The sequence below is a fragment of the Artibeus jamaicensis genome, unplaced genomic scaffold, assembly GCF_021234435.1.
Source record: "Artibeus jamaicensis isolate MK-2021 breed Jamaican fruit bat unplaced genomic scaffold, CSHL_Jam_final scaffold_369, whole genome shotgun sequence".
Classification (NCBI taxonomy): domain Eukaryota; kingdom Metazoa; phylum Chordata; class Mammalia; order Chiroptera; family Phyllostomidae; genus Artibeus; species Artibeus jamaicensis.
Window position 1 is genome coordinate 17,744,207 of NW_026522042.1, and position 11,841 is coordinate 17,756,047.

The following is an 11,841-nucleotide window of genomic DNA, read 5'->3' on the forward strand; positions in this document are numbered from 1 at the left end:
GGAGATGTAGACTCTAAAAAACTTGAGACACATGGACATGAACTAAAGGGGGGGAATGGGAGGGAGGGGGTGTGCAGGGTGGAGAGAAAATGGGACAACTGTAATGGCATAATCAATACAACATATTTTTAAAAAGAGCCATACACTTAGGTGATAAAGAGCAGGTAAATATTACTTCACTTATTCTATTTACAAAATAAAGTTTTTATTTTTATTGAAGTAATGTTTTTCTCTATTTTGTCTTATTTCTATTTTATATCATGTGATATTCAAACATAAAAACACATAATTAATAACATGGATTAAGAATGTGGTATATATCCAACATAAAATATTGAATGCTTCAATATTGAAATTCTAGTTAATTATATATTTTGCTTTGGCTAACACAATTTAATAAAATTGATGTACAATTTTGCTTATACCACAGTGAAATTACTATAGCACATTTATATAATGATTGTAAATACTTTTAAAATGATCGCAAAGGTGACTAATTATATAATTTCAGTTTCTTGCAATAAAAATTACCCAGACTTGCTTTTCTTAATTATTTTTCTCTCAAGATGCTTTCCTACAATTAAAAAAATATTTTGGCAATATCTGTGCTGAAATTGGAATGTACTAAATAAATAAAATTGCTATCTTTGATCAAAATTGACACTCAAAATGTTTGGCAGCTGCCTTGTGTACTAGTTATTTACACTTGACCAGTTTTAAGAATTCTTATATAAATTTATGACTGATGATAAACATATTTAATGTGTAAATAAATACTAAATATATTTATTTTAGATATGACTTTTAATTACTTATACAGTGCAACATACTATTTTGAACCTTCTGAAATAAATATTAGAGATTTATTTTCACCCAAGGACAATTGTTTCAGTTCCAAAATTAAGTTGCTAAAAATAATTCATGGTGATAGGGAATGTGCATTTCCATGGCACCTTTGTTAGCATGAGCAGGCTAAATTCTACAGAGCAAACTTGTGTGTGTTTTCCCAATAGTTCCATGAGAAAATACCTGTTTATCTTAAAGTTAGAATTATAAGTACTATTAAAATATCATTTTAGTGTCATTATCTAAATTATTTTTATGTTTCTTATAAAATATGTTACATATATTATCTCAAAAGAAGATATACGAGTCTGAAATTTAATTCTTCATTAGACTTTGGTGATAGAAACTCAAGTCATGGGGTAAAACCACTAATTTTTCCTGTATGTTGGTTGAGGGAAGTTGGTCAGTGACTTTACTTAGACATTGTTAAAGGATAATGGAGAGATGATCTACACAATTTACTGACTATTAAACTCATCTCATGGTAACTAATTGCTTGTATAATTGTTGTGTATATATAAACATAGACTTAACAATAGTAGCTTGTTCTATAAATTTGAAAATAAGTACAATGAATATTTAACAATATTTAATGAGGAAAGTCTTCAGGGATCATAATCAGTAATTATGTTAACAAGCCTCTTAAAAGTTTAAAGTAATTGAAACTCCCATGAAAATTTGCATTACAATCTCTATCTACTTTTTAGGTCACTTATTTCTTCTTGTTTATTGTTAAATTACACTAAATATTTTACAACTATATGTCATATATACATGTATAGCTTAAAAAAGAACAATTTTCTTAATGCTTTCAACAGAGAGAAATTTAAATACATTCCTAAAAATTAATTATTTTTGTCAAATCAATTCTTTATTTTTTCTAGGATAATTCAATAGTTATTAGCATATTTCAATTTATGACCCTAATTGGTCTCCTTGTTTTTATATTTGCTCCTACACACTATTCTCTAAGAGCAGGCAAATAATTCCTCCTTAAATATAAATATGTATATTTCAATGCCCTGATCAAATCCTATAAATAGAGTCCCAACCTTCTTATGTTGATTCTTCTCCAAACTCCCAATGTGATCTGGCCACCTGTTCTTTCTCTGCCCTCATTACCTGTTAACTATGGCCACTGGCTCACTCTCCCTAGACATACTGGCTTTCTTCTCACTTCTTGGTCATGTCAGGTTTGCACAGCTTTTAAAAATGACTTGACTTCTCTCCTCATATATCTTTCAGAGCCATTCATTCACAACTTTTAAAGTTCAGTCCAAACATAACTTGATGTATTGACCACCCTAGAGTAACTATTATCCTTATTTTTTGATGTATTTTCTTATACTATTTTTCAGCAAAAAAATTATCCTAATGATGTATGATACACTTCTTTTTAACATTTATTTGCTTTATACTTTCTATCTTTTTAGCCCCACTACAATGCACCATGAAAATAATATTTTTGTTTGTTTTATTTTGCTTCCGTTATGTTGCATTTGGATTTATTTTAATTTTTACTGCACTGTCTCCAATAGTTTTAACAATTCTTGGCAAAAAGTAAGAGTTTAATAAAAAGAAATTGAATGAACTAGGTCATATAATCATGTGATTAAGGAAGATAATAGATTTATGAGTATTCAGCACTTTCTCTCTAATCTTATCTGCCTGTTTGAAAAACTGAACACATTTTAAACATGTACAGGGACCAAATTTTCCCTCTAGACTTGTTTGTGTACTTGAAAATCATAATACATTTAAACATGGATGGGGACCATTTAAAGTAGAGATTAAAGAAAATTAGAAAATACACGTTTAAGAAATAATTCAGAAAAAAATTGAAATTTCCCATAGCACAGTATTTGGCATCGATGACTTACTAATACTTTCAGGTCCCTTGAGGCGTAAATAGAACTGATGTTAACTGGGTGAAGAGATAGATACAAGAATAGAGAGATGAATGAGAGAGAAAAGAAAGAAAATAAGGGAAATGTGATGTTTGAAAGCATGTATTTTATATATCTCCTTCCCACCCCATTGCTCAGGACGGGACCCTGCTTTACATTGGTGGATTACAACACCCTGCATTCGACAGGTGGGTTTGAAAGCTATTATTGGTCACTTCTGCTCCCAGCCTGGGGTGCGGGAAAGAAAGCCTCCTCAGGGCCACATGGGGGTTTCACTCTAGACCAAAGTGAACGAGCAGGACCTGCAGGAAGCAGGCTTTACAATAATAAGAGGGGGGACATGGTTGAATAATTCTGGAAGTTGGCAGGAACTGTAATTTGATATTAAGAACTGTGTGGTCAATGTGCCTTCTTCCTGTGGAAGAAGTAAACGTTGCTGGGCTCCAGGACCTTACCTACAAGAGAATAGTAGGATGGCAAATCATGGTCCAAACTTTACCTGATGTTCAAAATAAAAGAAAAAGTTTAATCTTATTTTCAAACCCTGCGCCACAAGATATTGATGGAGAAAGAGAGAGAGAGTGAATACTGGCTTGAGCTTCTGAAATGACAGATGGTGAGAGCACCAGGTAAGAATCATTAAATAGAAGGAGAAGGAATTGAGGGGGGTTATGATACGTCAGCCTTTGAGCTTTAGATGTTGTGAAGCTTGTGAGTTTTGGCTTTGTTCTCACTCACAATGAAGGTTTAGGAGTTTGCACTAGGACATTTCATTTGGATACAAATACCAAATTTTAGTACCATAATTAAGTGGTAGGATTCATAATAAGTATGTTTATATGTACATTTTTAGAAAACTAACAGTAGAATTCAAATAACATGTTAGTGTACCTATTAGGGGTCAGGAAGTGTGTTGTATTGTCAGGCCCGGAATTAGATAAAAGTAGCCAAGAGGAACCCGAGGCAGGCTCCAGACTGACTCAGCAAGGAAGATAGAAAGTACAGAAAGTACAAAGAGTGCTGAACAAGATAAACTGCCTTGTGCATGACCTTGTCTTTGCAGAAAAAGTATCCATTGTTGCAAGCAGAGAACATAGCCATGTGTGTTCTCTCAAGATAGCCAATTGCTAACAGCTACGTCTGCTTCTGTATTTGCTTGCTTGCTCACCCCAGTAAAAACCCTAGGCTGTAAGCACCAGGCGCGACTCTCATTTGCAGCCTCTTGGCACCATGTCTCCGGACACCCCGAGAGTTTGCCCCTGTGCAGGTAAAGCTTTGGCCAATAAAGTTCCATCTTAAACTCCTGAAAGCTTCCGACCATTTGTTGCTCGCGTTGGTGGATGCCACAGTATATTTTTGAAAACAACCCCAATGGGGTTTATTTTTAATATTTAATGAATAAAATATTGATATCCAAGCCATCAAAATAATCTAGCCATAATTCTAACAAAATTCTGTAATTTACCAAATACAATAATCTTTTAGTCAAACTACAGTTTCCATTTTAGGAACAAATTAAATATGTATCCAAGATAAATCATCAATAATTTTCCAGTATAAATTAAATGTATCTAACTTTAGAGTATTAAGGTTATACAATATTAGGAAGAAATGTTCAGCTGTATATTTTCTTCCATAGATGGAGTTAAAAGCTGTGATCGGGATCCATGTGGAAGAGGAGTTGGGAAGGCAGTCACATAACACGTGACAGGTACTCTACTTGGGTTATAGTTTAAGTATATACTTTGAAATTTAAACACATGGTACTCTTGCCAGTATCAAACAAACAAGTGCCAACATTTTTCACATGATTAATTAATAAGGGAAATATAGACAACTTAAAATCAGTTCAAAGAGCATCTGAGGAGTTAAGTATTTATAGGTAATTTAATAAAGAAATGTTAATCTAAGATGTGGATACAAATTAAGTAAGTCATATTTTGAACAGCAAAAGATAACTTTTAGAGTTATCTTTTCTAAGACAAACATAATCTCACTTATATGGTGAAATGTAATGAACAGAATAAACTGAGGAATTAAGTAGGACCAGGATCATGGGCCAGAATCTGTGTGGAACAGACTGGAAGACCTCAGGGGGGAGGGTTGGGGGTTACTGGGGGAAGTTAGCCACAGAACATGTTTACATAACCCATGCACAGAGAAAACAGTTGGGTCAAGTTACGGATAGCTCTGGGTGGGAGAGGGGGAAAGGGAGGGTAGGAGGGACATTTGTGGTAGTGTTAATAATAAACAATGTAAAAAGTTACTTAAAAACATAAGCCCTATGTTTTACTCAGTAATCTCTTTTGCCAATTTCCAAATTTAGTTAATTTTTGATTCTTTCAACCTTTACCATAAACATGAAATGAATATATTTAAATATATTCCTCTATATTTTACATATGAAATAATAAAGACCAAAAATGCCTAAGTAACTTGACAGAAATGGAAGAGTAAATGAGTAGAAAATATTGTGTGTTAATAAAGGTTAATGCCCTCTATTTGTAAATCCATGTTATTTTAATTATAACAACTTTCTGCTTAATCAATCCCTAGAAGTTACATAACCACTCAGCAGACTCGTATTAGAAGGAAAGCAAACCTTAAGCTGATAGCGGGTTTTGTAATGAATATGTGTATCCAGTGAGGTTTTATATAGAAATCTTCAAATAATACTTGATATCTATTCTCTATCTCTCTTACTCTCATCTGATGACATTGTGATAGTAATGAAACCTATGAGCATGTAACCATTAATTATTCTCCTTTATGCGCCCATCTGTGCATACACTCTCATTTCACTCTAAGACATCATGTAAGACCTTTCGCTTATTGAAATGAAGCCCAACCGTTTGACCAGTGACTTCAATCCCATCTTTTTCTACTTATCAAAGATATTGATGCAGACATTCCATTTCCTCTTGCATATTCAGTGTTTTCTCCTTTTTATTCTCTTTGCATGCAAACATGAGGTTAGATCCTTCTTGTCCTTTCCATATATATATATAGCTACAGATGTATCTTTTCTTTCCTTTTAGAGAAAATACTATATGGAAATAACGCTTTTGTAGCTTGCTCAAAATTCTTTCTTATACTTTTCTTGTATCTCACCTAAAAAGGCTTTGATCCCTCTCCCCTGAAATTGCTCTTGCCAAGGTCTCAATGTTCACATTGTAAAACCCAAAGCCCATTGTTTAGTTTTATTTTACCTGAAACACTACTCCCTACAGGCCTCTAGGATGAAGCACGTTCTACTATACCTCCAATATCACTTACCGCTCTTCTTAGTTTCTTTTACTAATTCTCCTATCTCTCTAATTTTTTGATTTAGGTAGACAGTGAGCTCATCCTTATAATTCAATGGATAAACTGTTCAAATCATATTTCTAGCCAGAACTTTTTCCCTAAACTCCAGTTTGTTATAACCAATTGTGTGTACTCAGAGTCCCCAGTCCCATGTCTGACTGTATCTAAACCTTAGTAAATCCAAATATAAAGCTCCAATATATATTTGTTCAGTACATGTTTGTTCATTAAGTTAATAAAAAATGAATAGATAAATAACATCTGAATCAAAAGGTAATAAACACATTAAATAATGTTCTCTTTTTTCTTGTCTTTCTATTCTAAACAAAATCTACCTTTCTCTGATTTATTAATTCTAGTTGTTACTCTAACTTTATGAGATTAGAATGACAGTGGATATAAGACAGTGTGCATACATACATCATATTCTATTGAAAATTACAATTTTCCCCATGACATCTATCTAAGTGAATTGTTTTCTAATAATGTAATTAAAAATATGATAACATATTGCCTAGGATTTTGACACTACTGGGAAGGTGGGAGAACCTCTTATAGTTTCTAAAGTCTTTATTTTTCTTTGAATGAAAAATTTTATTCAGACAGATTGTATGGAAGTTAATGTAATTTGAAATATCTACTTCTTGGGTAATATAAAGAATACCTCTAGATCCAGTTACTTGGGTACTTTCACAATCTGTCCATTAAAAAGAGAGCAACAAACAAAATATGAGAGGACCATGATTTACAGTATGTCAGTACAGATTAATTTAATGAGAAGAGTATTAGATTTTTCCAGGAATGTTAGTAAAGAGGAATAGAAAGTTGAAAGTAAGAAACTTGGTAAATCAAGGAAGAGAAGGACAGTGTGAACATTTTAAGGAGAAAATACAGATAATAAATTGTATAATTAAATAGGAAGTGATAGCAAAACTCATCTTTCCCATTTTTCATGGAACTTATTTTATCTCCTGCTAATTTCAGTCAGGTACATCTACACATTAATGATGGTAACCATCAAACACAAGTAGACAAAGTATGAAAACAGCCTATCAGCATTTTTAATGAAGATGGTGACTAAGAATAAATTTGTTCTTCAGCTCTGATGGTATAAATGAGGTTCATTCTCAGAATTTATGTATTCACAGAGTGGTTGAACCTTCAGGACTTCAACTCTGGATACTAACTTCCTCTCATTTGAATGAAAACACACAAAATTGAAAAAAGTAAAGAGATCATGTCAATCACCTGTAGCCAATGTTCTCCAAGTGTGGTTCTCCACATTTTGGTTTGTTTGTTTGTTGTCTGTTTCAATTTAAGTATACCACATAAAATTTAAATTACAGCACAATGCATATCAGAGTTTTGTGTTTGAAGGTGTGATTGATTTAATTCTACACAAAGCTATAGGAACTTATCTGTGAGAGTTACCTCCTTCAGACATGAACATTGTCTATATTTCAATGACAATATCAGAAAGGATCAACAAGATGCCAACATGCAATCAGCAGGACATTCTGTGCATATTACATTCATTTTATGTTATTTTCCTTAAATAATAAAAATGAAATATTGACAAAGTATCCAAATATATAGACTTCTTATTATTTGTCATTAACTACTGCATTGTAATCCCCACTATGAGAGGCACTGTGCTAATCTGTGGTACCAATCCTAGGAGAAAAAAAAAGGTTTCTTTTGTTTAGTTAACATCTTCTTTTTTAGTTAATCATCTTGAATTTTAATGTGACATCTGATGTCATTAATAGAAGGGGTTTCTTCAAATAATACATGTTGGAAGGCTCACCAGATTAAAATGTCTTTCAATGTTTCCCTAGAGAAAAAAGCTGAAAGTTCATATTCTCTCTTTCCTCCGTCTTTGGTTTTAACACAGCTCATCTTCAACACAATCATCTGTGGTTGAATAAATATCCTCTAAAAAGTGTAATTGGTTATTGTGGCTTATATAGTCAGTATCACTGTTTTAATTAGCAATTTATAATTATGCCTATGTTCGATAGTTTCCAGAAAAAACTACTGATAACAGCATCACCAACATTCTCAGTTCCTCAATGCTCCCATTCAATGTAAGTTCACAAATATAACGTTTGTAACACTTTAGAAACTTGCAATCAAATTTTGATGTTTTGTGTTAGTTTTCTTTTGTGATTTCAACAAATTATGATAAATGAAGGAAGTTTAATGACAGACAAATTTTGATGAATGACAGAATGTCACAAGTTTCTATTGGGTCTCAATGGACTAAAAGTTAAGGTGCTGGCAAGGATGTGCTCCTTTCCAGTGGCTCTAGAGAAGAATCCTTCTATCTCTCCATCTTTCCAGCTTCTAATCAGAGGCTGTCCATGTTCCTTGTCTTGATAAACTATCCTCTTCAAAGTCATAAGTAGCCAGTTCAGTCTTTTTCATGAATCCATCTTTTTCTTGTTCTGACTCTTTTTCCTCTATTTTCTCTGCGACTACATTGTGTGTCCACAAGGATAACTCTGAATAAGCCCTTTGATTTAAAGACAGGTTGAGGAGCTGCTTTAATTCTACTTGCAACCTTGTTTCCTGCCCCCCTTGCCATGTAACATAACATACTCATAAATGTTAAAAATTGGGACATGGATGTCTTTGATGGCTGAGATAGGGTTATTGTGCCCCTTGCATTTACAAACATCTTAAGCATGAGCTATGACTTGCCTAAAAATGCAAATTATTGCACCCTACTCAAGTCCTACTGATTTAGAAACTTACAGGGTATGGTTTAGTGTCCCATTTTACCAAGATCTCCAAGTCATTTTTTGTCAGAGTAACATTTGGAAAATGGTGGTTTAGGAGACATGCACCAATAAGACATGACTTACTATGTCCAACAAAAATTTACATTCTAAATTAAAAAATAATTAAACACATTACCTTATGTATTTTAGAGGTTTTCAAGCTCTCCCTCCCTTGCTTTTGCATTGCTGATAGAGTCTACTACCAAATATATCAAAATTTTTTGTTGCTATAGCCCTTCCTCTGTCCACCTTTCACTACGTGGTTTGCAAATATTTCATTTCTTCCCTTGCTCTCTTCTAAACCATTTCGGTTGCATCACTGGTGCTATTATTGCTCTCAAACTAGGTTACACCATGTTAATGCTTACAGAAAATAAACAGCATCAGGAATGTCTAATCTAGAGTCTGGATATTACTATCACCTCTATGAATATTGGTTTTGTCATTTCAATTTCTACTCCTGGAGACTGGTAGTGAATATCTATGAATTGTAGCTAGGTATATCAAATTTTTTTTCTGATAGAAATATCCAAGAATCCAGATGAAACCATGATGTAAATTGTGTAAATGTTTGTTTTTAAAAATTTGTTATAAACATTCTACCATTTATTACATAAACAACGATGTATAAGCTTACATCAAAGATAATAGTTTAAATAAAACTAAGAAATGAAATAGACTTTCTTCTTTGCCATCTTATCTTAAATTATTATTTATTTACTATTTAATTAATTCCATGGTAGGTAGCATTATTTTGTTTGTCATTCGATCAGGAGCATTGATTTGAAACCTTTCATAAAATAAATCATTTGTCTGTGTAACATTAGGCAACAAGTTCAGGGGTCTGCAGGGATCTGGCAGGCAGGGACCAGCCAATGTTCATATGAAGTCATGTCTGGTTTTAAATTGTTCACTAAATGTAGGACTGAGTAAGGCATCACACTGCTGCTCTTAACAACTGAAAGGGAGATCCCACAGTTTCCATAAAGGCCCAGAGCATCATATATAGCTTAGCATTCTGAGTGCAGAGGCGTTCGTCACAACTCTGCTCACTGGGTCCCTGCATTAACATGGTGTAACCTAGTTTGAGAGCAATAATAGCACCAGTGATGCAACCGAAATGGTTTAGAAGAGAGCAAGGGAAGAAATGAAATATTTGCAAACCATGTAGTGAAAGGTGGACAGAGGAAGGGCTATAGCAACAAAAACTTTAGATATATTTGGTAGTAGACTCTATCAGTAATGCAAAAACAAGGGAGGGAGAGCTTGAAAACCTCTAAAATACATAAGGTAATGTGTTTAATTATTTTTTAATTTAGAATGTAAATTTATGAGACAAATACATTTATCACTCAACCTACCTACTATGTTATTCCTTCAAAAACTGTGGGGTCCAATGTAATATGCAATAAAAACATCAATAGCATTATTGATAACACTGTATCTCTATGTGTTTTAATGACAATCTGCTGTAGTTGTGACACTAACACATAAGATTCACTTGAACAATCACCACTTGTTTATTTCTTTTTAAAAATATTTTATTTATTTATTTTTAGAGAAGGGGAGGGAGGGAGAAAGGGATGGAAATATCAATGTGTGGTTGTCTCTCACACACCCTCCACTGGGGACTTGGGCCACAACCCTGTCACATGTCCTGACTGAGAATCCAACTGGTGACCCTTTGCTTTGCAGGTCAGCATTCAATCCACTGAGCCAAACAGCCAGGACCAGTTGTTTATTTCTGATAATTGTGTATGGTCTCTTTTATAATAGATTCTCTCTTTGAAGAGGAGGCTTGTTGTTTAAGTTTACCCTGCTGAAATAAAGTCCACCATCATGATATGTGAATGAGCAATATATTTTCTATAGGTAAATTTTGTGATTGCATAGTTTACATACCTGGAAGGTAGACCATTAAATTAAATATATGTCCTACTTTTTCCTATGTCAGATCTACTATAATGCTAATGGCTAGACCTTTCAAGAGATAATTCCAAGTGATACGTTTCGGCACTAGATTTTTATGAAAACAGAGTAATGTCTGTCAGGTTCCATGTCTTACTTCCATAATACAGCACAGTTGCTGGCACATATTTGATCTTCCATAAACGTTTGTAATTGAATGACTTTAATTATTTCCCCATCAGCATATCATTTGGCACCACCCTCAGGGCACTGCCATGTCATACAGAGGGATGAGGAGCAGCAGGATGTGGCTGGGGAAAGTAGCCAAATCCAAAAATCTGTTCGGGTGAAAGCATTCTGGCAGGTTTCATTGGTGGGTACACAAGAAATTAATTATATAGAACCAGATATGTCTAAAAGTATCAGCTGGGAAATGTTGAACCAGGCAGGCAAAAAACCAGTTTAGAAAAGTCAGGGAAGGTCAAACAACTACCAATCTATCTCTCTCCCCTCTGTTTTAGTCTTTCTGTGCATTTATTTTGAGGAAAAATCACTTAGAGGATTTAGACAAAGGAAAAATAATCATCAGAAAAATATAAACTAGGGAAATCACTTCCCAATTTATTCATTTGGATCTGTAAAGTCACACATTTGGACCTATTTTTAAGGTAACAGAAAAGAGCCATATTAAAAAAAAACTATTTCTATCAATGTCACTCCAGTTACAGAAGTGATACCAACTGTTCAATATACTGAGATTTTAAATGAGATTATGTGAGATTTTTTACATGGGTTCTCATAACGATAATAGTAAACAGTAGTAACAATAGCATTGACATCATTCTTCTTCTGAAAAACAATTCATTTTCTAGATTTTCCCATATCGATGCAGTCAGTGATGTACAAGTCAAAATCATTTTAGTAAAAGCATTTCCATTAGGCATTAAAAAGTACAGCCCATGTTAGTAGACTTCCTGACAGTATAGTTAAATTCAAGAAGGCATAGTAGAAATATATTAAAATAATATTTTCAAGACAATGGCAATCAGACAATGGAGGACAGGGATCTCTGAGAAGTAAAAATAAAATAC